We start from the raw sequence: 27,387 nt of genomic DNA on the forward strand, positions 1-27,387 counted from the left end.
GACATCAACCATAAAGCTGCATTTTAATAAAAGCTTATGAAGACAATCATTAGTTTTCCTTTATCACTTGGGTAGAAGAATCATGCACATTAAGATAAATAAAAATAACATCCATTAAAAAATACATAATTAAATAGGGTCCATTTTAATTTCATGTTGCGTTTAAATCAGTGGCGCTATTAAAACCTCGTCTTGTGAAACCAGTCTAACCACACGGCCTCTAGGAAATTGAACGGCCAAATAAAAAAAACCATTGCAAACTTGGTATAAAATCATTGCAAACTACTGCGAATATTCAAAATATCACCCCGGCCCTAGATGAGAGCATTTCTACAAAATCTAATCTGAGATTCCTTCATCTGAAATGAAATACAACCAAATTTGTGCTGAGACATCCAGCGTTCCCTACATGCACAAATAGTCCAGAGCCTCCAGACAGCGTCTGAATTAATCTTAACAGCAGCATGAAAAACACTGCTTATTGATACCGAGAGCCTGTGGGAATGAAAGACATGTATGTGAGGAGGACAGGAGACGCTCTGCTCTTTGTTGACAAAGTTGGGTAATTAGGGGCAAGAGCCCATTAAAGGAGAATATTCAAAGGGTGATAAATGGCTTTAATAAAGGAGCAGTGTATCCCTTTAACAGAGACAAATCCTCCCCATCTTTCTCATGCGCTGATAAAACACGCCACACACACATCTCTTTCATCTCACCTGCCCTGGACCCAAAGCACTCGGTGTGTGTTTCTGCTTGTGTTTTTACAAACTAACACTGTATCGCGAGCGTGGCGTGCTTTTCTCAGATATAAATCTTGTACACGGAGCGCACAGACATTAATTAGGCCCATAAAAGCTTCTCTTTGCTCGCTGGGTAGAAATCTGACAAGCCAAACACTTTAAAGTTTTGTGAATCGTCTCTCGCAAATTGGGCGGCGAGGAAGCTCGCAGGCCGAGAGGAAACAGCAAAGAGAAGCTCTTTTATGAGTCCGGCAGGCTGGCCGGAGCGCTACAGCACATCTCTTTTAGGGCCTGTCGGAATATCCCCACAAAAGCCTAGAGACAAACCTGAAGAGAACTGAAAAACAAGGACAAATGAGAATGAATGGATGGGTTATGTCTGGTATTGCCATACTAGTACTACCTGAACTGGTATGCATAGTGTGTGGCATTTTCTGCAAGCATGCACACTGTATATTTGCCGAAATATGTAGTATACAGCAGAACATACTGAAAATGTGAGGTCAAGTAGTGTGCATTGCATTGTGGCTTTTGCAATGTGCTTTGCATGTGTATACAGCATATTTGGCAAATGTAGTAGGTCATCCTGTTATATCATGCAAACCAAACAGAAAATTCACATACTGTGCTCAAACAAATCAACTGCAGAAAAATATAGTAGATCGTTTAGCAGTAAGTGGTTTTCTGAATGTACAACAGATGCATGAAGTTCTCTGACAATACACGTGTAGACTTCTGTTGATTGAAATATGTCTTTGTATACTGCCTAATATTAAAAAATATATATATACTATGCAAAGTTGTATGCAGCATACAATGCATACTAACATAGTAAAAATAATAATAATACTTTTATTCAGCAAGGACACTTTTTCTTTTTTCACCAAAAGTGAACAAAAGTGTTGTTTTGAACTGTTTTCATCAAAAAATCTTGACATTTTCTCCTGAAATGTATCATGGTTTCCATGAAAATAGCAGCACAACACTGATAATAATCATAAATGTTTCTTGAGCAGCAAATCATCATATTCAAATGATTTCTGAAGGATCATGTGACACTGAAGACTGGAGTAATGATCACAGGAATAAATTATGTTTCACAATACATTAAAACAGAAAGCAGTTATTTTAAATTGTAATAATATTTCACATTACTGTTTTTACTGTAATTTTGTTCAAATAAATGCAGCCGTGGTGAGCAGAAGAGACTGGTCTTTATTTACCAGCATCAAGGACAGAAACTAACTAACTAACTGACTAACTAACTAACGTGTAGCATGTAGTAAGCTGTATATCACACTGACTGAACATATCTAGTGAAATGTGTGTGTGTAAGTCACTGTGTAGAGATCAGGCTGTTCTGTATTCAGTGTGTGAGGAGCTGGAGTGTGTGAGGTCTCCATCAAAGCATGAGTCTCACACCTGCACTTCCACACAGGGCTTCATCTGCCATGACACCCGTCCCGGACCCTCAGACCCTCTCCAGGGCACGGCGGACCCTGACACACCGGAGAGATCACGTCACCTTCCTGAAAACACACACGGCCAATTAAAAAACAGATGAAACACTAATGAACCTCCACCTCTCCATCTCTCTCTCTCTCTCTCTCTCTGTCTGTCTTTCTCCTTTTCTTTCTATCTTCAGGTTCTTCTCTCGGTGATGATTGACAGGAATTGATCTTCTCAAGGTTCAACTCATCAACTGAATGACAGCTACAGATCAAATGTGATATGAACGGTAAGATAATATGGTCCTTTTTTAACACTTTCACATAATGGGCAAAAAAACAACAACAATTGAGTCTTGTGTGTTTAAAGTGATAGTTCACCCGGAAATTCTGTCCTTTATTACTCACCCTCACACAAATGAAGATCTTTCTGATGAAATCCGAGCTTTGTGTCCCTCCGTTGACAGTCTACGCAACTGTAACTCCCGAGGTTTAACCTCAATTTAACTCTTTCCAGCCAGGGCAACTTTTTTTTTAAAGTCACCGCAAGCATTTTTGATAATTTCCACAAATGTTGTCTATATATCAATATCTGAATATATCAAAAGAAATAGCAGAGCCTCTGCTTTTAAACATTTTATTCTAGCTTCTTGCATCCTTTTTTTAATCAATATGAATGTGGCTAACATTTTTTACTAAAAGCTGGGGAAATTGCTCTTTTTTTTTTTTTTTCAAAGACCACAGTGGGCATAAGCAATGCTTCAATCACTAATATTTAGGAAATAAAGTGGTAAATTATGTGTTTTTGCACAAACAAAGCACACTTGGCTTCATTAAATTGAGGTTAAACCACTGGAGTCACTGGATTACTTTAACAATGTCTTTACTACCTTTCTGGGTCTTGAAAGTGGTAGTTGCGTAGCTGTCAATGGAGGGACAGAAATCTCTCAGATTTCATCAAAAAAATCTTCATTTGTGTTCCGAAGATGAACAAAAGTCTTACAGGTTTTAAACGACAAAAGGATGAGTAATTAATGACAGATTTTTTTTTGGGTGGGGGGGAGTGAACTATCCCTTTAACTATCCCTTGAACTATCCCTTTAACCCTTGAACTAACAACTTTGTCAAGTGGACGAGGGAAGTTTATTTGGACAGAGCCTCGACTTTGACTGAGGGAGCGAGTCTACTCGTACTGTATGTACACTTCAGGCAGATCCATAGACCACAATGCACACGATTGTGACGTCACAACAGCATCTCGGTGCTCACACTTAATTTACCCAAAAGTGATCAAGGGCGTTTCCATTTAAACACATTTCGAGGGTTCCAACAGTAGTGGGCACTCGTGCAACGTAAGCAATGACACGCATCCGAGCGAATGAGACGGATGGAAGTTAGTGAGAGAAGGGCAATTACATTTTTTTTATTACATTTTACTTCAAAAAGGCCGCAGTGGTCCACCATCTTAACCCACAGCTAAAGTAGATCTGCAGGTTAACAACTTTTACCAATTTACACACAATTATAAACTCATTTCGAGAGTCGTTTTGCTTTTCCCCCACCAAAAGGCTGCTTCCAGATTAATAATTCAGTTTAATAATCAAGTCCCATTAGTGGCAGTAATACTCACATCTATAAACTGTGGCCGTCATGACAGTGACTCAAGCTCTCCTGACTTACATAACCTTTATTAGTCAGGAATGGAGTCAGATACCTTTCCAAAATAATGGCAAACATGATAAGTGACAGTATTATCTGGGATACTTAACGTAATGCTCCTAACTCCATAGCATGAAATGATCCACTCAATAATGACAAGAGTAATGAAACGCATCGTGTTTTGAAAGCTAGAAGCATCTGTTTTCCGCATGTTAGCGATCTCCTCTTCCAGCGAGGGACGTAATTAACCTTGCTTATAGAAAGGTTGCCTATTTGAATTACTGCGTTTTTGTTATTTAGGAAGAAAATCATTTTCTCGGCTTCATATTGGATGAAATATTGCCTGAGACATAATTTTTATTCGGAAGCAGCTCGGCGCGAGATATTATTTAAATTACCTCTCCTTGGGCTAAATTCTGCTGAAATATCTCCAGTTTGATTTATCATGCAGTCACAGTGAGAGAATGAAGCATATGAGGGTTTTATTACGTCTGCGCTCCTGCATAAAATGAGTCTGACTGAATCCTGCAGTCACATTTGGACACTAGAAGTGAATTATTACAGACACAAGCCTGTCCACCTGCCAATTAGACCCGCTTCATGATTCGAGCTGATTTAAATATTGTGATTTGTCTCTTTGCTCTGTCAGGCTTAAGTTTGTAGGTGATAATACATTTTGTCGTTGTGTTTTTACAGGAAACGGTCTAAAAGATTCTGCTTAAATGCTTAGACAAATATAAATTGTACATACACAACCATTCAATTGGATAAATAAATGAATATTTAAGTTTAAGTTTATTCAGCATGAAAGCATTAAAATAAGCAAAAAAGTTTCAAATTATTACTTTTTATTCATCAAAGAATCCTGAAAAAAAGCTGCATCGCCGTTTCCACAAAAATATGAAGCAGCACAACTGTTTTTAACAGTGATTATAATAAGAAACCTTTCTTGAGTAGCAAATCGGAATGATTTCTGAAGGATCATGTGACACTGAAGACTAATGAGTAATGATAATATTTCTTACTGTATTTTTGATTTTTTTTTAAACGCAGCCTTGATGAGCAGAAGAGACTTCTTTAATTAAAAATCTTACTTTTGAACGTTAGCGTATATGTGGGTCTCACGGTTATTTTTCTTTCATTTTTCAGTTATGTCTACTCAAACTACATAAAACAGTCCCAGCTGTCTTTTTGTAATCCAGTAGTAGATTTCAGTGCACAGATAATTATTACTGTATTTTACGAGCTGATAAGCGATAAGCAAACATTTCAGACTTTGTGAAAACTCAATTTCCCATTATTCAATTTTTAACGCAAGGCCATAAAGCTGCAGAATCAGTTGTGACATGTTGCCCTTTAAGACTGTCATGTTATATTACCTTGCAGATCACATTTCATGAGTGTCTCATTAAAATAAACTCGCTGTGTTTTATGTGCACGTAACAGACAGATGTTGAGATTTTAAAGTGTGATGAGACGGTCCTCGAGGACACATCAGGACGTTTGTCTGGACTGTCATATTCAGGGTCTCGGAGTGGGAGAAGTTTCGAAACTGATGACATCGCAGCAAATGTTGTGTGCAGTTTGAATATTTTGTCAAAATGAAGTCAGAAGATGTCGCTTTGTGTTTGTTAATCGTTTATGGATCACATTCATAGTTAATGTGATTTCTCAGAACTTGAGGACAACTAACTTCATTCAGCTACTAAGATCACCAAAAGTCAGTCATTTATATATATAATGTACAGTATTTCAGAGCAGCTTTACAGAAAATAGAGGTACTAATATCAAATTTCCACAGGTCTTCATTTAGCAGTTTTGTTTGCAGCTTCATAGAAAAGTATGCCTTAATATATTCATCTTTATGCCCCTAATATATATATATATATATATATATATATATATATATAGCAACTTAAAGGAACACTCCGACTTTTTGGGACTTTAGCTTATTCACAGTATCCCCCAGAGTTAGATAAGTCCATACATACCTTTTTCATTTCTGTGCGTTCTGTAAGTGTTATTTGACGCACCCACCGCTAGCCTAGCTTAGCACAAAGACTGGATGTAAATGGATAAGGGTAGCATACTAATCCCAATAAGTGACAAAATAATGCAAACATTTTCCTATTTACATGTTGTGGTCTGTATAGTCACAGCGTGTACAAATAACAAGGCTATATGAGACAGAGACCATTTTTAATCGTATAGATACTGGGAACTATATTCTCACTAGGCGTAGGAGCACAGCTACTTGGGCGGAGTGATTAGCGCAGCACACGAGACGCCCTGTGGTGAGGAGCAGAGAGTTCGCTCAGAGTTGGAGTAATAGAGTCAGCAATTACTAGATAGTAAAATTTATAGTTTACAATCATGGGTGTTTGCTGTATTTTAAAGAGCTGCGACAATAAACAGGGGAGACCAGGTAATACTATGATGTTTCATAGAATTCCAACCAAAAACGCTGACCTGATGAATCGATGGCTACTTGTTCTGGGTAACGTTATAGATCCAAACACACCTGTAAACAGCATCAAGAAGTATTTCGTTTGCTCTGAACATTTTACTATAGACGACTATTTTGAAAAAATGCAAGTTGCCACACGGACCATGAAACGTGTGCTAAAGGATACAGCCATCCCATCGATAATAAAGTCAGGACAAATTGGATCACCTGTTGCTGCGGTAAGTGTTCCGTTATGTTTTGAGATGACTAACATTAGCCATACTGTAACCACAGGGCGTCTCGTGTGCTGCGCTAATCACTCCGCCCAAGTAGCCACTCCGCCCAAGTAGCTGTGCTCCTACGCCTAGTGAGAATATAGTTCCCAGTTTTTATACGATTAAAAATGGTCTCTGTCTCATATAGCCTTGTTATTTGTACACGCTGTGACTATACAGATCACAACATGTAAATAGGAAAATGTTTGCATTATTTTGTCACTTATTGGGATTAGTATGCTACCTTATCCATTTACATCCAGTCTTTGTGCTAAGCTAGGCTAGCGGTGGGTGCGTCAAATAACACTTACAGAACGCACAGAAATGAAAAAGGTATGTATGGACTTATCTAACTCTGGGGGATACTGTGAATAAGCTAAAGTCCCAAAAAGTCGGAGTGTTCCTTTAAAGCAACACCAAAGCACTTTCCTCTTCGATCCCCCTACAGGTTGGAAGTGGAATTGTCCAGTACCGCTGTCGTAAATAATTTAGCCTACCGTCGCACGCACGCTATTTATCCAGCACCGACTTTGGAAATAATGATGTCCAGAGACAAGGTAGTATGTTGCATGATTTTAGTATGATGTATTAAGACATCAGAAACGAAGAAAAACAAAATAATGACATTGCTTGCTTTTTTTTTGCTACTGTAACGCTTGCCGTAAAGCAAGTCAAATTTGTAGTTTCTTATGTCTCATTCGAACTACAGATCCGCCACCCGATCTGGCAAACTTGCATAGTGCGATTATAGCCGATAGAGGGCCGCAAAGCGAATGCAGAAGTGCCGTTCACCCTGTGACGAGTCGATGAACCACGGAAACCATTTTGGAAACATTTTAAGGTACAAAAGAATCTTTGGAGTTCCTTTAAACTAATAATGTTCATTAATTGAAATAAAACTGAAATAAAATGTATCTTAGATGAAAAACTTCCGCTAAAATCTCAACAACATATATCATATGTGGCAATGTCTTATGAACAGTATTTTTATGTGAAAAAAAAAAAAATCTTTAAAAAAATGTTGTTTATTCACAGTTACATGTTTTTCATATTACTTTACACTCAACACGTAAAAAAATTTCGGATTTAAAAAATACAGGAAAAATCTGTCAAAATTAAACAGTAAAATTACTTTTTTTTTTTTACAGTGTAGAAATGTTGCCTTTGCAACGAACTGAAATAACGTTTAAGTTGAAGTACTAAAACTTAAAAATAAAGCTAATTGTTTAAAAAACCTAATAAAAAAAAGCACATGAAAATTGACTAAAACTTAAAATAAAATGATAAAAATGAAAGATAATTCAAAATATGAATTTCAAAGCATCAGATACAAAGTATCACACCCAGTGGCATCAACAAATGCTGCTTAATCTTAATAGTACACAAATAATACTAAAATAGCACTGCAGTAAACCAAAGGTGACTTTGGTGAGGAATGAAAAAATATAGTTGAATTAATGAATTTGAGCAAAAAAAATTAAAATTATTACAAAAAAAAAAAACTTTGAGTTCAACCTGCCAGTCAGGAATCCAAGTGTTCCTTCTAATGACCCTCATGAAGCCAGTGGAAGAGGCCCGGGACCCTCGGCTCCGCACTGAATTATTGAGCGTGTCGTGGAGGCTCTGTCCACACAATGAATTACAATGTGAATCCTTCTCTAATTATGACTCTTTCAGATGGCAGACGGGGGAAAATTGAACCTGAATATTTCATAATCTGCATCTCCTCTTCAAATGAGAGATCATTTTGGAATCGCATGCTAATTTTTGTCACGGCCCTGAGTTCCCAATAACAGTAATTGGAAAAGTCTCTGAAGGAGTCGCTCATTACAGCCGGAAATGATTAGCGCTGATGAAAACTACAGTAAACCTCCTCTTTATACCAGCTGTTGTCATTTTCTGCTCCATAACCGTTTATGAATATAGGCATAAGTTAATATTTTAAAAAATGACAAATGTCTGTACTTATAGCAGAAAATTACATGAACATCCCTTACAAAAATTCAACACAACCATAGTTTATAAAAAATAATTTTCCATTTTCTTCCAAAATAAGTTTCAGTAATTGTGTTTGTCATTTTTATAATGACAATATAATTTTTAAACATTTTTAATTTGGTTTTAGTTCATTAAGTTAAACTAAATGAAAATGGAAAATGTTGCATTTGGCAACTAGCTGAAATAAAATTTAAAGGTTTTTAATGTGTCGTTTTTTTTTTTTTTTTAATGGTTTTAGATTTAGTTTGAGTTCAAATATCCCTGTCATCTACATTAAATACAATTATGTCTTGGATAATCTCCTTCTGTCATATTTGTCGGTTCATTCACAATGCATTGAGTATTTAGATAAGATGATCATCAGTATAATGCACTCTGACTCTTCTCGTAGAATGCCAGTGTTGTTTTGAAGTTATCTGTTAACCGAGTATTGACTCTCCCCTGTGTGTTGTTCTGTTTGTCTGTGTGTGTGTGTGTGTGTGTGTGTGTGTGTGTGTGTGTGTGTGTGTGTGTGTGTGTGTGTGTGTGTGTGTGTGAGATGAGAGCGAGAGGTTACAGTTAAGGTCACTGTTAATGCTCACGGGACACTACAAATAAACCAACTGGAGCAAGAACAAGGTGCATGTCTAAATTTTACATGTTGTGGAATGTCAAAGCCATGAATTAATAAACATCAGATAAAACCCTTTGTGTGTGTGTGTGTGTGTGTGTGTGTGTGTGTGTGTCACTCGGTCTTTTAACCCCAGTCAGAGATGTCAGAGCTCCTCGAGGTAAAGCAGAAGGAAGTGAAGGAGAGGGAGAGAAACAAGTAAAGCTGTAGGAAAACAGCAGCGAGGTCAGAGGGACGTGAAAGATCTTGTTTGTAAGTAAAGATTTGAAGGTGTGCAAATGTAGTCTAGTTTGAAATATATAAAATAACACTTCATTATGTGTTTGAAAAACATTATTTTAAAGTTCTAATACTCGAGTGGTGTAACCATCCAGTAAAAAAAAAAAAAAAAAAACCTTCCATACATATACAGTACCAGTCAAAAGTTTGGAAACATTACTATTTTTAATGTTTTTGAAAGAAGTCTCTTATGCTCATCAAGCCTGCAGTAAAAAAACAAACAAAAAAAAAAACAGTAATATTCTGAAATATTACTACAATTTAAAATAATGGTTCTCTTTTTTAATATACTTTAAAATGTAATTTATTTTTGTGATGCAAAGCTGAATTTTCATCAGCAAGTACTCCAGTCTTTGGTGTCTTATGATCCTTCAGAAATCATTCTAATATGATGATTTATGATCAATGTTGGAAACATTTGTGCTGCTTAATATTTTTTTTAGAACCTGAGATACTTTTTTCAGGATTATTTGATGAATAAAAGTTAAAAAGAACTGTATTTATTTAGAATAGAAATCTTTTGTAACAATATACACTACCGTTCAAAAGTTTGGGAACAATAACTATTTTTTTTTTAAGAAATTAGTACTTTTTTAAGAAATTAGAAAAAAAGATGTTTATAATGGGCTTGAGGGACACAGACATTTGTTCACAGTGCACAATGGGGAGCACAGATGACTATCTTCATGCCCTATGGACCTGTCAATCAGTTTACTCATTTTGGATATCAGTGACCACAAAACTCTCTGTTATCATGGGTTGTGGAATCCCTCCATCTCCGTCACTTTGTTTACTCAATAACTATATGGAAGTTGATCATCTCCCAATTAAATACAAAAATCCACTCCTCATTTCTCTAACTATCGCCAAGAAAGTAATTTTGCAACACTGGAAGTCCAAAAACTGTATAAATATCAATCACTGGACTAATCTTCTTATAGAATACATCACATTAGAAAAAAATAACATACACTAACAAGAATATTCTATCTACATTTCTTGATATCTGGAAGCCATTCCTAACTCATCTTCATATAATTCAGCAACCTGTAACCGGATCCACGCACTCCCCCAATATATGTGTGTAGATATATAGATATATATGATGTTCAATAAGCTATACTTTTCTTTTATTTAAATCTGCATATTATTGCTATTACTAATTATTTCCATTTGTGATGGTGGTATTAAGAATAGGGATTTTGGTAATATTATAATATAATTATTAGTCAGTCCTCTCTTTATTATATAAATAACAAAATGTTAAGTATAAATATTAAATTATTATATATATATATATAGATATTTTAATAATATAAACCGTCTGGGTTGGGCGTCTGTTCTAGGTGCTGTTGGTGGGTCCGATTGGCATGCCCTGTTGTCATGGTCATTGTAGTCTCAGTGGTCTAATTGACCCTTCCCCTTTCACTGCCTCCGGCCAAATCCCTCCCTCATGTAAAATAATTTGGATTGATACCTGGGTTGGATATGGTGTCTCTGGCTGGGTAGCTAACCAGTGCACACCATGGTCCTAGCCATGGAGGAGGAGGAGAAAAAAAATAAAATAAAAAAAACTTTGGGACAAGAGGGCCAACCACTAATAACATTTGGTTATGTCAGGTCACTACCAGACTAAGGGAGCTTGGTATGGCGGTGCCTGATATGGTGCCCCAGCATACTTATTGGAGGAAGACTCAATGGAGCATAGAGGATTAATTGCTGTGGCCGGGTGTCGCTGGTGGCAGTGGGGGGGGAGGGGACTGGATTGTTGGATCAAGGAGAGGTGTCTATGTCGGGGGGACATGCTGGTTGTGCTCACTTGCAGTTGTGGAACAGCCCCTGACCTAGAGTTTAGAGCAAATATACAATAACTTATGGACTGATCTGAATGTATTGTTATTGTTATTATTATTACTGTCACTAATACTATCATTACTATTTACTATTTATTTATTTATTTATTTTTGATATATATATATATATATATATATATATATATATATATATATATATATATATATATATATATATATATATATAATTTTTTTATAAATCACTAAAACTAACACTATTACTATTGTTATGATTATTATTATCATCGATAATAATAACACCACTAATATTGATATATTATTATTGATTATCAATATCAACAAATGAGATTGAGCTTTCTTTTTTATTTTATTTTATTTATTTTTTTTATTTTTTTTTTTTTAATTTCTCTCTCTTTCTTTCGTTGTTGTTATTCTGTTTCTGTTTCTCCCTCGCTTCTGTATTTATGTCAATGATTTCTTACCGTGTATGTGTTACTGTTTTGTTAATCTGCAATAAAAAAAATAAATAAATAAGAAATTAGTACTTTAATTCAACAAGGATGCGTTAAATTGATAAAAGGTGATGGTAACGATTTATATTGTTAGAAATGTTTTTATTTTGAATAAATGCTGTTTTTATGAATAAATGCTGTTAACGTTTTACTCATCAATGAATCCTGAAAAAAGTATTCCAAAAAAATATATTAAACAGCACAACTGTTTCCATCATTGATAATAACTGAGTATCAAATCAGCATATTAGAATGATTTCTGAAGGATCATAAGACACCAAAGACTGGAGTACTTGCTGATGAAAATTCAGCTTTGCATCACAAAAATAAATTACATTTTAAAATATATTAAAAAAGAGAACCATTATTTTAAATTGTAATAATATTTCATAATATTACTGTTTTTTTTGTTTGTTTTTTTTTTTACTGCAGGCTTGATGAGCATAAGAGACTTCTTTCAAAAACATTAAAAATAGTAATGTTTCCAAACTTTTGACTGGTACTGTATATATATTAGGGCTGTCAAAAGATTAATCGCGATTAATCGCATCCAAAATAAAAGTTTGTGTTTACATAATATATGTGTGTGTACTGTGTACAATTAAATTTGTATATATAAATACACACACATGCTTGTATATATTTAAGAAAAATGTAATTTATATATAAAAAAATTATATTTATATATAATATAAATTATATATACAGTATATGTATGCAAATATTTCTTAAATATATACATGCATGTGTGTATTTATATATACAAAATAATTATACACAGTACACACACACACACACACACACACACACACACACACACACACACACACACACACACACACACACACACACACATATATATATATATATATACATATACACACACATACATACATATTTACGGTTTGCGGTTAATACGTTTTGTTTTCAATGTTTTTGAAAGAAGTTTATAATGCTCACAAAGCCTGCATTTTTTTGGATTAAATAATATTTTGTAAAATATGTATTGTGATTTTTTTATTACAATTTAAAATCACTCTTTTCTATTTGAATATATCTTAAAATGTAATTTATTCCAGTTATGGCTACGCTGAATTTCCAGCAGCCATAAAATTAAATAATATTAAAAATATTTATTAAAATTTTATAAAAAAAAAATATAAAATTAATTTCCTTAAAAAAATACTTACTGACCCCAATCTTTGAACAGAAGTTTACTACAAACCTATGTTGTATAAACCCAATGTTGTCATTTCACAACTTATCGAATTTATTCACATTTTAATACTTCTAAAATAATTCTAGTTCTTAAAAAAATTTAAAGAAACCAAAACATTGATCTGAAGAACCCATAATGAAAAAAGAACCATTTAAAATTTCAAAATAATCTTATTTTTAAATTGTACCTTTTCCAAATGTTAAAGGTATTGGGTAAGGCAATTCTGGTTGAAACTTCTGGTTGAAACGCTCTTCACATTCTGATAGCAATCAATTATAGAAGTGGTCTAACTATTAAAAAAAATGTACATACTACATCTGTGGAAGTCACATGACCAAAACATGGCCAAACAGAAGCCAACTTTTACAGTTCCTCCTGAACCAAACAACCAGCTTATACTGCGTTCATGCCACGTCATAACTACCGTAATTACAAGATGGCGACCCGTGACGTTCTACCAGAGCTGTTCACGTCCTCAGACTCGGACTTCTGTGTTTCTATATCAGCACTATCAACGCTGAAATTAACCTGCAGCAGTCAGGTGGTACAACTAGAGCTCTGGAAGTTGTTTACGGTCATTATTATTTTAATTTTTTGTGCTTTGCAATTACGTGTCATCTTTAGTGACGCTTTACAGACTCTGGCTGTGTGGTCGTGTTTTGAAGGAGGCGTGGATTTGGAGACGCTCTAAAGGAAGGGTGGGATCTTATGCTTTCAAAGCTAGCTTGCTATTGCTAGCCTCTCTGAAATTGCCTACCCTACCTTTAAATGTCATAATTACTCCATTTTGGGCTTGTCTCATTCTCAAATTTTTTAAATATCCTCTCTATATAATCACAGCACACTCTTATGTAGAAAAAGCTGATTGGACTTGATTTGACATTTTATGACTTTCTGATATATTATTGATACCCATCCACATACTGAATGCTGCTAGCTAACTTTTTTCTCCAAAAAGTGTGATGTGATTTGTGATGTTAAGTTTGAAGACTTAAAGGAGAACTCCAGTCAATTTTAACATTGAGCTCATTTTATTGTACATTTGGAGTGCTGTCAATACAGAGAACAACTACAAAAATCGGTGTTGCCTACACCGAGTTATTCTATTTTTAAAATTTGCACCCTGTTGACTTCAATGGGGCAAGTTTTAAACCTGCTTTTAGCCTCTTAACATCCTTGATGTGTCATTACAAGTGCCCAGCTAATGTGACTGATTCCTTCTGAGTGAACACGAGTGGATCTGACTGCAGTAGATGTAAAAGATATGTATAAAAATGATGTTATTTAAGCCAGCGCAAATACCTGTGTTTACATCCTGTTTTTCGGTTGAAGTCCAAAGTAGTCGATTGCCGAGTTCACGCGCGTGGTCATAGGTAACTAAACCTATGCGCGTGAACTCGGCAATCGACTACTTTGGACTTCAACCGAAAAACAGGATGTAAACAGGTATTTGCGCTGGCTTAAATAACATTATTTTTATACATATCTTTCACATCTACTGCAGTCAGATTCACTCGTGTTCACTCAGAAGGAATCACTAACATTAGCTGGGCACTTGTAATGACACATCAAGGATGTTAAGAGCCTAAAAGCAGGTTTAGTACTTGCCCTATTGAAGTCAACAGGGTGCAAATTTTAAAAATAGAATAACTCGGTGTAGGCAACACCGATTTTTGTCGTTGTTCTCTGTATTGACAGCACTCCAAATGTACAAAAAAATGAGCTCAATGTTAAAATTGACCGGAGTTCTCCTTTAAAGGGACAGTTCACCCACACACATTTTAATTCTGTCATCACTTACTCACCCTCAAGTTGTTCCAAACCTGTACGAGTTTCTTTATGCTGTTGAACACAAAAGAAGATGCTTTAAAGAATGTTTGTAATCAAATAACTTCCAATAGTAGGAAAAAATGCAATGGAAGTCAATGGTTACCAACACTCTTCAAAATATCTTTATTTGTGTTCAAAAGAAGAAAGAAACTCATACAGGTTTGGAACAACATGAGGGTGAGTAGATGATGACGGTTTTCATTTTTGGGTGAACTGTCCCTTTAACAGCCAAAAGATTCACTGTAATATCACTATAGAGTCCAGAGCCATGTCTACTGTTCTTCTGCCTCACTGCTTCAACAACCAGCCCTCTTCTTATCAAGAACCATTTTTCACTGTAGGCTTCTAGACCAGAGCACACACTCATTCACTATTCTCCCATCGACCTCTCCTCTCCTTCACCATGCAAATCAGACAGGAACAAATGTCCCGACTCAGTGGGGACCCTCGACCCGAAGTGTTTAACTCCACAGCCTCCCATCTCACTCATTCCCGTCTCTTTGATGTTCTTTAAATGAGCTTTCCAACGCCACTTCAATTTTACAAGGCCATTATGGGGAGATATAATGTGAGGGTTAAATATATCGGGGCAGACATTATGTGAAAATAATTAGTGCTGATGAATAATGCACTAATTCAGCTGATGAGGGATGGTTAGCAGAGTAATGGAGTGAGGGGAAGGCGGTAGCTTGACAAATGAAATTAAAATATTTAAACACTGCTTTATGATATTACGGGAGAGATCTCATCATCATCATCATCATCGAATCCCTCTCACCTCCGGCACGGAGCACACGGCTATTACGGCTGACGGCTCTATTCGAGTGACATGATCACGGTAATGTGACATCCATAAGTCACACGGCCCATTCGTCAACGTGAACACGGACGACATCAGAGCAAGGACAAGACTCGCGCACACAATCACGTATGTTCTCAGATCAGAAAAGTCTGCAAAAACAGCTAGACCAGCAAAGAATAGGACAAGGTCATTATGCTGGTCAGCTGACTTTATACATTCTGATTATTGCGATTTTCCTGGATGATCAGTTAGCATTAAGTGAAGTGTGGCACTGGATTGAAACAATGACTTAACAGAAAGTTTCAAACACTCGTCGTCTTCGCCATTGGTTGAACTGATAATCTTATGCTGCCTTCAAGTGCACCTGGGAAATTCGTACCACAGTGGCGAGAATTCGTTATTACGACATGTCAGAAACATAGAAATACAATACAAAACAATAAACCCAGCTAACTATTCACCAGCAAAATATGAATTTCTATCACTTGGTATCAAAATGAAATGTTTTTGTTACATAAAGCAAACTGAAAAAGTTGAGTACTTTATCCATTTACTATGGACTTGCTCTCCGCTCACTGGTCTATAAATTACAGATATATTGTATTGTTTACATTATAGATCAATGTTTCCGCCATGTATCAAATAGACACTCCTCTTACAAGATCTCAAATCGCATATCATCTAGAATTTCCCACTTGTAAATATGACTTCACCTGTTCATTCATGATCATGATATTTTCTACTCCACTTGAAGGGCGCATCAGGTCCAGTCAAGCTACGCGAACAATCCGATTGCAATTCCATTTGCTGCCACTAGTGGTGCAGAAATTACACACTTCATATTTAACTTCCTCTACTGGTGTGTTGATTGGTTAATAAGAATTGTTCACCCCTAAAATCTGGTAGATAGGAAATGGATGTTGATCTAGGAATATATCCTGCTTGATTTTTTTTTTTTTTTTCTCAATAAATGTAAGTAAAAAGAAAAAGAAAATATATTGGGGGAAAAAGACTGGGAAATGTTGCAAGTTTGAATCAAACCTGCACATATGAACTCTGATATCCAGGGTAGGTACCTTAGTAGGTATTTGCTAAATCAGTTATCGCCATTACTATTAAAGACACTAAGGACGATAACTAGGCCTATAAATAACAATAAATATATAGTTCTAAAAATTTAAGTCTAAACCACAACTATGACGGTAACAGCACAGAGTAAAGATGTCATTGGAATCATGTTGAAAATAATTTTTTTTAAAGCTGATGAACGATAAAAACATTGGCAGCCAATCAGAATCCATCCAGCTTTAAAGAGCTCGAGCATTTAAAGCGGCAGACGACAGAACATGGCATAGGTTAAAGCAGGTTATGACTATATGTTAAGATATATTTTAGGAATAGATATTCTTTTAGTTATCCCTTAGGGGGAAATACTATATCTATCTCCAGTTGATCATGACAGATGTGAATACATGAGGTTAAATATCTTCCTCTGTGGCTCTTTGAATACTCATCCGAATCAGAGAGCGCTAATACAGCGGGACCCGGGACCAGAGTTATTTACGACGGAGTGGCCCACCTCATTCCCCTCGTTACGATTACATTTTACACCCATCATCTGACAATGAAGTGGCTGCACAATAAATCCCTGCTTCACTGCCATTTCCCAGTAAATTGCCTGTACAGAATCAATATGGCGGACGAGGCTGCTGCGTCCAGATAAATGACAAGAGTATCGATAGATGGAGGAGAGCAGAAGAGTCAAACAGATGTGTGTGTGTGTGTGTGCGTGCGTGCGCGCGTGCAGCATATTAGGATGATTTCTGAAAATTCAGCTTTGCCATCACAGGAATAAATTACATTTTAAATTATATTCAAATAAACAGTTCTTTTTAATTGCTATAATATTTCACAATATTAGCCTATACTGTTTTTACTGCATTTTTATTTTATTTTTTTAAATAAATGCAGCATTCGTGAGCAGAAGAGACCTCCTTCTGAAACTTACCGACCACAAACTTTTGAGAGTACAGTGAGCTGAGTCTGAAAATATTCTTTAATTTGATCTTTCAACAGGATTAAAGTGACCAAAATGATGAAGACAGGAAGTGATGCCGCAAACAGTCCTGTGCCAATGATGAACGGGATGCCTGAAATTATAAAAAAAAAAAAAAAAAAAAAAAAAAAGGAAAAATCTTCAGTTTCAAAATGCATGTGACATGTTCTTAGAAATGTAATTTTTGTATTTATGTCAATTTTTTTTAAATCATTTTCTGTAGGTATTAATTGAATGTTTGTAAAACGTCAAGAGGTTTAACCATTAATTAAAATGTTTTCCAATATATTTATCGAGAAATATATATTTTGTTTTTTATACATTAATATTTTAAAACAAACTTCTCCATTGCTTTTTAAAAATTAATAATTATGCCAATATACTAAATAGTTTTTTGTTTTTTTAACCTTTTAGTTATTTTTACTTTAACCTTTTAGTTATTTTTACAAAAATATAAAAATAACTTAATTCATCATTGTTTTCTGTATAAGCTGAATTGTTGTAAAATCCCTTTAACTAACAAGAGCCAGTTCCATAATGACATCATCCAACAGGAAGTGACATCAGTTTGGAGAAAAAAACAGAACAAACATCAGTAAGTATTAGCAATGGGAATTATCAATTGTCATGTTGTTTGCATCATCCTGTTTGATAAAATATTACAAATCAAAATCATACTATCAATATTTCAAAATATGGTAAAACTATATTATTATTATAATACATAATTAACTGAGCAATGGCTCTTTATGTCCATCCTGCTCTGCTCTTCTTCTTGTGTAAATAAATACATGTTTGAGCTTGAAGCATTTTTTACGGAAATTCTTCCACTTAAATGACAACACAAACATACACATTTTTAAAATGTTGTAGAGTTTGAAAGGTAATGCAAAACCGGAATGGCCCATAACAAACATTTGTATGGTCCTTCTAGAAGTAAAGGAGACCTGGTGAACTTCTGAACACTTAAGAACGACTCAAACCGCATCAACTAACTAATCACTCCAATTTCCATTCAGTTAGAATGAATGTATAGTAATCAAGTGCCAATGTCTGGTACCAATATGGCTTCCGGCACCTCTAGATATACGAGCGTTGAGGCCTGATAATCTTAATATCTGCAAGATATGGTTGGCCGTATATTAGAATGAACAACTGTGAAGTCAGAAAGAATCATTACTGGCCTTGAGCTGACTTACACTGAAGCTGATATTTCTGAGAGCGAGAGACAGAGAAAAAGACGAGGACGGGGGAAGCATCGTCTCAGCTGGCACTTTTTATTAAGCTCATATTTTGCGACTGTCATTGGCGCTGCATTTGACTTGTAAAACAGACCTAATTACAGGCCCCAAATATGCGATTGGCACATCAAACGGTAAGCTACAGTGACGGCCTCCCCTGTCCTGGCTCTCCTCTCGCTCCCGCTCCTCCTGCCGCACTAAAGCCACCGATTATGAGAGAAACATTAAATGGGAATTACTGCAAAACAATTTACCCGTAATGTAGCAGTCATATCTGCGCAGGCACAGGAAAAACGACTCAAATATAGTCGGATTAATAATACATGCTTTAATTAAACAGCTTGAAGGTGCATATAACAGGGACAGGAGACGAAAAGATTGAATCTCCGTGCGGCGGATGTGAACAGACGACTCGCGGTGAGTAAATATGCACCCATGAGCAGTCAAAGAAATCATGATAATTTACAAGATGTTAGACTGAGTGATAAAGGTCATTCCATTCATGATCAGAAAGACATGATGAAGCATCTGAGATGGTGCATGGTGATAAGAAATCATAAATATATGGTGTATTAGTACAGGAACTGCTCTTCATTTGTATCAGGCTCCACATTACCCCAAAGAGTAAAGCAGAGAATAAATTAAAGAATATAAATGTGTTCCAATACTTTTGCAAGAATTTATGACTAAATATTTGATTCTTAACAGAATCTGACTTGTTATAACCATTCAGTTTGGTTGGAATTGATTCAGTTTCAATTATTTTGGTCTAGTTCATAATAATCTTCAAATAAATGCGTAATGGAAAGGACTAGACTGGAAATTTGAAGTTGGTGGGTTTTGTATATGGTATTGGTTACCATAATTAGATTATTATGATTAGATTATGTAATAATCTGCCAGATATACAGTATATTGTCTCCACGATGCATCGATGCCTTTTACAAAGTGTCTGCCAAAACATCATAGTAAGCACTGTTATTGTTTCTACAGTATAATCTTAAGAAATTAATATGATCTCCATCAAAGAGTGTTACACGTTTTTAGAATTGTTGTTTCTTTTGTCATTACAATGAAGTAAAAAGAAATGTAGTAACTCTGCTATTCAAGGAAAAACTATGTTGACCATGCTTAATTATGGTCATTAAGTATGTAACTAATAATTATGGACACAAACAGACTGATTCATCTTTTCAGAAGAAAATGTGTGTGGTACTTGCCCATGTTAGACCTTATATTATGTTCCGGGTCAATCTGACCCGCAGAACATTTTTATTTGTCGGAAATACTGGGATGTTTTTCTTAAAGAATTGTGGGTTATTAGTAATATTAACTATGTAGGGTTAGCACTGGTTTATGGTTAGTTGCATGTAATTAATTATGCATAACTTATAGTAAGAGCAAATGGTGGTTTGTTGTCTCACTAGTTGCGTCATCAGGTTCTGCGCTCCTATTGGTTTATGATTTGACGGCTGTCGTAGAAGTCACACTACAGGACTGCGCGTCAAATCTTCTAACACTGCCACAATTTGATCGCAACGGTCATTAATCGGCCGTTGACTAATATGTCAAACTAGCGATCAAAGACTTCAGATTTTGGCCTAGGATCAGAGGAATCTTTTAGGATTCTCAACATTTGTCCCGGGCCCTGTTTACACCTAGTATTAAGATGCGTTTTTGTCGATCGGATCACAAGTAGACAAGGAAGACATTCCCGTTTACACCTGGTGTTTTAATCCATTTCTTTTGTCCACTTTCAACCACTTCAGTCCTGATTTCTTCGAGGAACAGGTCTATGGGCTGGTAAATAAATCGTGTGTTTTTTTTCAGATCTTTCGATCTAATGGACAAAATAACCTTGCGCAATTTCCATATGAACGCACCCCGAGACGACAGAAAAACACCAGCTTTTATAGATCATCAGCTTTAGTTTCTGCTCTGAAAGCCACAAGACAGTCGAACGCTGTGAGTGTGTGTTAGAAATCAGGAATGATGAGAGAACATTGTGCTTGGTACATTTTTCATCTTCAAACCAAACTTAGATCTTTAGCCGACAAAGTTTAAATCCCGTCTGGCTAGAGCTCTTCCCATAATGTGTAAGCATTAGTTCAGTAGACGGAGAGTAGACGGTCTTTTGTGGCTGTTTGAACACATTCGACCACATGAGAGTTTACACTAAGAAAGCAATCCGGTCAAATGTGTTTTCGACTCCCTCAGGAAGTGTTCGAAAGTGGACAAGCTCAAAACCTGTATTTAACATCGTCCACGTGTGATCGGATCTTAATACCAGATGTAAACAGGGCCTCAAACGGCTAAAATCGTAGTGTGAACCTGGCTTTAACAAATACCATTGATGATAGAATATTTGTATTATTGGCACCCGGCTGATAAAAGAAAGATAGATGTGAATAAAGGTCTGGTGTGTGTATCCATGTGCTCACAGGTCTGTAATACCAGCACACTCTCAAACACGAGCATTAGAGCATGTCTTCTGAAATCCTTCCTCTCTAATTACTGTGTGAGGTGAGTACTGAGACCAGTCCTGTGTGCGTGTGCTGTTATTGCTCCAGATAATAAATTGTGTGCTACATTGATAAACTAATGCAATTACAGGCAGGGTCACAAAGTCAGCTAATTTACAGATAGCAGTGTTTGGGGGTGGAGGGGGATGTTGAATAGCCCCTGGGGTCCTGATGCAGTCTCTTTATTTCCACTCGGAGTTTAAAACAGCGAAGTGCAGCAGGATTGATCCTTCGAACTGCGTCGGACTGACCGTTATAACAACAGAAGGTCAGAGATCTTTAACAGAGGCCAATTATTTTTGCAGATAGCATCCAGACAAAAACAGGCTTAGGAATCAAAGCAAGTGATTGAAAACTTGCTGCAATAACCAGGATAATTATTTAATTGCTTTAAGAAAAGTTATTTAGAGAGGATTCAAGTCACATCTGGTCAACTTTCAGGATCAAAAAATTAATATGTATTTCACCAACATCACTCCATATTCTTTATCTTCCAGTTACGGTAACATAAGGAACCTAAATGACTTGAGATCATTCTAATTTGTCATCTTGTTTCCAGAATGTGTTTGTAATGTAATGTGACCTTTGACCCATAATTAAATTGACATCTTTAACCTTCGTTACAGCCTGTCACATCTGTGCAAATCAGAATGTCAATACATCATTGGGTTTACATTAACTGCACAACACACACAAGACAGTCTTGGAGTGAAGTACACATACAGGGACAATCAACAAGGTTTATATATATATCCTTTGGCTAGTGTGTGATGTAATTTTATTATAACTTATTAAAGCTCTTCAGTTGAGTAGATTTTGCACTGTTGTCATTATGGCTACATTTGCATTAGATCGACACTTTTTTCTCTAGTTCTTTGATTGATCTCTGAATGGCAGTGTGCTGCAAATATGCAGTTGTGCACAAACGTTTACATACCCCTAGCAGAATCTGCAAAATATTAATATTTTTTTCAAAATAACAGGCATCATAAAAATTGCATGTTATTTCCTTAGTACTGTCCTAAAAAAGGTATTTCACATAATGAATATTTACATATAGTCCATAAGATATAATATCTAAATTGAGAAAAATGGCCAGTTTAAAAAGTTTACTTACCCTTGATTTGTGTTGTGTTGTTACCTGGATGATCCTCTACTTTGTTTGTGTGTGTGTGTGTGTGTGTGTGTTGTTTATGAGTCCTTTGTTCATCCTGCCCAATGTTCTTCAGAAAAATCCATGACCAGGGTAAATTGTACTTATTTTGCCTTCTGAATAAAATGTGATCATGTAAGTATCAAAGTGTTGGATAAAAGCAGCAAAATAGCTAAATCAACTGCAAAGGTTTAGTTCAAAAGGTTTGATGTTATTACATAATAATTACAATGTAATAAGATGCAATAATGATGAATTGTATCAGGGTATTGTGCAATGAGCAGGAAAACATCTAACTCACAAAAAATTCTAGCTAAAGCTCCATAATATATGAAATTACACTTGTTGAATCTGCATAAAGTTAATTTTCACAAAATAAGAGGCATCATAAAAATGTCATGTTATTTCTTATTTAGTACTGTCCTGAAAGGTATTTCACATAACGGATGTTTACATATAAAAGCTGCAAACATTCACTGATGCTCCAGAAGGAAACACGACGCATTAAGAGCCGGGTGTGAAAACTTTTGACCAAGATTGAACACATTTTTTCTTATTTTGTTTAAAGGCCCTTTTTTTATTCATTTAGAACAGCTCTACAGAATCTACAGAAGATAGTTACAAATTTCCCAGAAGACAAAATAAGAACAATTTACCCTGGTCATGGATTTTTCTGAAGAACATTGGGCAGGATGAACAAAGGACCCATGAACAACACACGCACACACACACAAAGTAAAGGATCATCCAGGTTACAACACGCATTACAAATCAAGGTCAAGTAAACTTTTTAAACTGGCCATTTACCAATTTAGTTATTTTATCTTACGGACTATATGTAAATATTCATTATGTGAAATACCTTTTTTAGGACAGTACTAAGGAAATAACATGCAATTTTTATGATGCCTATTATTTTGAAAAAAATATTAATATTTTGCAGATTCTGCTAGGGGTATGTAAACGTTTGTGCACAACTGCATATTTGCAGCACACTGCCATTCAGAGATCAATCAAAGAACTAGAGGAAGAAGTGATGATCTACTGCAAATGTAGCCATAATGACAACAACAGTGCAAAATCTACTCTACTGAAGAGCTTTAATAAGTTATAATAAAAAAGACATCACACTAGCCAATGCATATTTAATTAAAAAAAGGGTTTTGCATGAACGCATGCGTGAATATTTACACTGACAGACATCTCTTCGACTTCACTGGAGTATTTTTAACACAAGCGACGGCTGGATCTGCCCGCGGTCTCGTGTCCTGTGGCACCGAGACTCACGCACCCCTGACACCAGTATCTGGGATGATCCATTGCCCCTGGCAACACAGGGCCTATTCCCAGAAGCCCTTCTGATTTATGGAGCTAATTTTGCCATGTTGCTGGGGAATCTGGGATTTGTGGTTCAGCTGAGGGCAGTTGTCTGCATGACAAGGCCACTGTAAAGTTCAAACAGCCAAAGCTTCTGTCAGCACCTTTACCGACGCCACAGAGTGAGACAGATGGAGAGACTCTTGACAACTCACCCGGAGAGAGACGTGCGCAAAAAAAAGTCAAGCAAGCGCAAAACACAACTACGGTAATCTGTCATTACTAGCGCTGTGTTGATATTCCTTATACAGTACTTCTGTAAAATTGCAATTAATTCATCTTAAATTACTTTTACCGTGGTCCCTCTAGGGGGCCTCAGCAAACGCCCAGGGGTGCCCTCAACTTCATTTTAATAATTTACTTTAAATATTTCATTTTAGTTGTATTGATCTTAAATGCAAAAAAAAAAAAAAAACTAAAAATAAGAATGCACAATGCAATGTTAAATTGATATTGTATTTGTTTTGTTTTTTTTAATACAACAGAAGCACATGCTAACTTAAATAAGAGGGCCTTGAATATTGTCTTGGTCATACGGGGACCTTGGAGTCAAAAACTGATGATACGCATGCAATTGCAGGAGACCTGAAAAGCTCTTGCAAAGTTAGCATTCAATGGCATACAAAAATTTGAGTGTGGTGATCTGCGAATTAATATGATGAGAAAGAATATGCAAACCAATATACAGTGTAGTATGTAAACGTCATAGATTGAACTTTTGAAAGAGCACAAATGGTAATACTTTAGTTTAGTGTCCTTGTCACATGTTACATGTCCTTAACAATAAGAGATTTTGCATAACTACAAGCAACTAACCCTAATCTTATAGTAGAAACATGCGGTTAATATTGCACTGTAAAAAATTATTATAATTTTAACTGTAAAATATTGTAAAAATACGACACTGTGCACCTATATATTAGCATTTACCTTCTAGGCTTGTGGAAAAGCTGCTTGTTCACGTGATGAATCATGTGACTGACAACCACCAGAAAAATGTGGTGATTAGAGTGTATTACAAAGGTACAAGACCAATATTAGTACAGGTTGGTATATTAACTTTATCAGTTAATGAAATACCTTTTTTTTTTTTTTTTACTATAAATCTGTGAAACCTTAAATGTTGCTACCATATTTTTTTCAGTTAATTTCTGCCAGTTTTTTACTGTAATTGTATAATTACACTTTAACAAGGACACCTTTATATACACATTTAAGAACGACATGAGGACATTGGACAAAGTAACCCTTTAAAAGGTTTAAGTATACTATGTATTCTTGGTTATACTAAATTACTTATGTAATTTACACTGATAAAACTAATCTAATTTAAGCATTTTAAATTTGTCAAATCAGTGATGTCATGGTTGCATATGGCTAGTACTCCTGTCTACCATTCATCTTGCTTTACTGGATCATTTTACCACCAAAAGAAAAAATAAATTATGCATTCTTGCAAGCAGTGGCATTTGTTTTGTCTATACCGACTGCCGCCCAGTAGCATGAAACCCAGTTCAGGGAAACTCAGTCTTCCTGTTTCTCAGATATCCAAACAAGAAAATGCGGCCACATAGATTTCTCCTCAGGCCTGTATTATGATGTAGAGTTCGAGATTTAGTCTCAAACTGAGCTCTGCACGTCTGGCCGAGGGGGTTTGTTTTTTTTAAAGGATGTCGGGGATAAACACTAAATTAATCATGTTTTGGCTGAACTTGCTGGGGACTGAAATTTGCTTATAGAGGCTCGTGATCACATAAAATATTAAAGACTTTTTCTCAGCACTAGCAGAGGGTACGAGAGAGGTTGGGCAGGAGGAGGCCACCGTCACCCATCGCAGACCATAAAGACGAGCACATTTTAATGAAACAAACGAATAAATGAGACTTCAGAACTGAATGTGGGTTATATGTAAATTCACATAAGCAGGACAAGTTATGATTTTGCATACATTAAAGGGATAGTTCACCCAAAAATGAAAATTGTCATTTACTCACCCTTAAGTTCCAAACATGTGTGAGTTTCTTTCTTCTGCTGAACAACACAAAAGATTATAGAAGTCAATGAAAACGGTCAACTGTTCTTTAAAATATACAGTCCAACATTCATTATATCTTTTGTGTTCGACAGAAACAAGAAATTTAGACAGGTTTGGAACAACATGAGAGTGAGTAAATGACAATTTTCATTTTTGGGTGAACTATCCCTTTAATGACCTAAATATGCAAGATGGAGACTAACAATATAAGTCTGGATGCCAACTTCACACCTTATTTTCAATTCTACCACATAATTTACTTCACCGGTTAAGAAATCAACCCATTTGTCTTACTGACACAAATTACAGATTAAAGAGTCTTTACAAATGACGGGGCCAATGTAAACGCGTTAGCTGAAGCTCTCTGACACGCTATAAACTCGTTAGCCCACGTTTCCTGTGGTAAACACATTACGTGGTTTATCCCGCCGGAAACGCATCCGCCTCACGGACTCGCAGCTCACGATGAGTCCCAGTTTAAAAAATACATCACTTCATTACAGAGTAGTCAGGCTGCGGGAGTCCCTCAGATTAAATAGCTCTATTTAAGAATCGCGATTTACATCCCTCACACCGTGAAAATCTCCATAGTAACGACACACTAACTGACCCAACAAAGCTTATTAAAATGTTATATTACACTGGTATAGAGGTCAAAGGTCAACTTTTAACTAGGGGAGGAATGGGACACACACACACACACTCACTTTAGGCCTGTGCGTTGGTGAGAGATCAGGTCCTGGCCATGGACGGAGGGGGGATTGGGAGAAGATTGCAGCATGAGGTCGTGTAGGAGGGGGATCGCGTCCACTTAAGGGCCCCCTTGCTGGGCCGGGGCGAGGTTTAGTTGGTGGGGTAAAGCTGAGCTTCATGGCACACTCCAAGTGCAAATCCAATTCTTCACAATTAGCTGAGTTTCCATGACAGGCACCAAGGTGGGAGAGCCACATCACCGACTGCCACAGCTCTGATTGGGTAATTCGTTCTCCACTATGCAAATGTGATGCTCGGAGGTTGTAGGGGGCGCCGGATACAAGTAACCAAGATGGTGCGATGGCATCAAGGGTCAACAAATATTGTAAAAACAGGTTTTAGTGTCCCTGTGGGAAAATAGGTGGGCAATTTTATCATAAGTTGACAATGAAATGTCCAAAAACTAGAGAGAGGCCATCAAGAACGCAACGAAATCCATACCGACATGTTATGTTTCGGTGATCCGATGTAGTTCAACCTTCATCCATAATAATTGTATTGCTATTGCATCATCACACATGGCCTAATGGGCAGAAATGCACAACAGTTACAGTCAGTCACCAAAACAGAAAAAAGATTTCAAAAGAAATGTATAGTATATAAAAATAATATTGCTTA

At 36.1% G+C, this 27,387-nt stretch overlaps 1 long non-coding RNA gene across 2 annotated transcripts; it reads right to left on the reverse strand.

The window, feature by feature from the left end:
* Positions 1–27,344, reverse strand: LOC308699791. Of its 2 annotated transcripts, none has more exons than XR_014031216.1 (3): positions 26,724–26,857; positions 25,976–26,012; positions 1–2,269 (listed from the first exon to the last, which is right to left on the reverse strand). It is a non-coding gene; the product is annotated as an uncharacterized lncRNA (long non-coding RNA). The 2 variants fall into 2 exon arrangements; XR_014031217.1 differs by lacking the exon at positions 1–2,269 and adding an exon at positions 27,211–27,344 and having other exon boundaries at positions 25,079–26,012; positions 26,724–27,116.
* Positions 27,345–27,387: the final 43 nt, after the last annotated feature.

The sequence above is a fragment of the Scardinius erythrophthalmus genome (assembly GCF_964197995.2).
Source record: "Scardinius erythrophthalmus genome assembly, chromosome: 12".
In the NCBI taxonomy this organism is placed as follows: Eukaryota; Metazoa; Chordata; class Actinopteri; order Cypriniformes; family Leuciscidae; genus Scardinius; species Scardinius erythrophthalmus.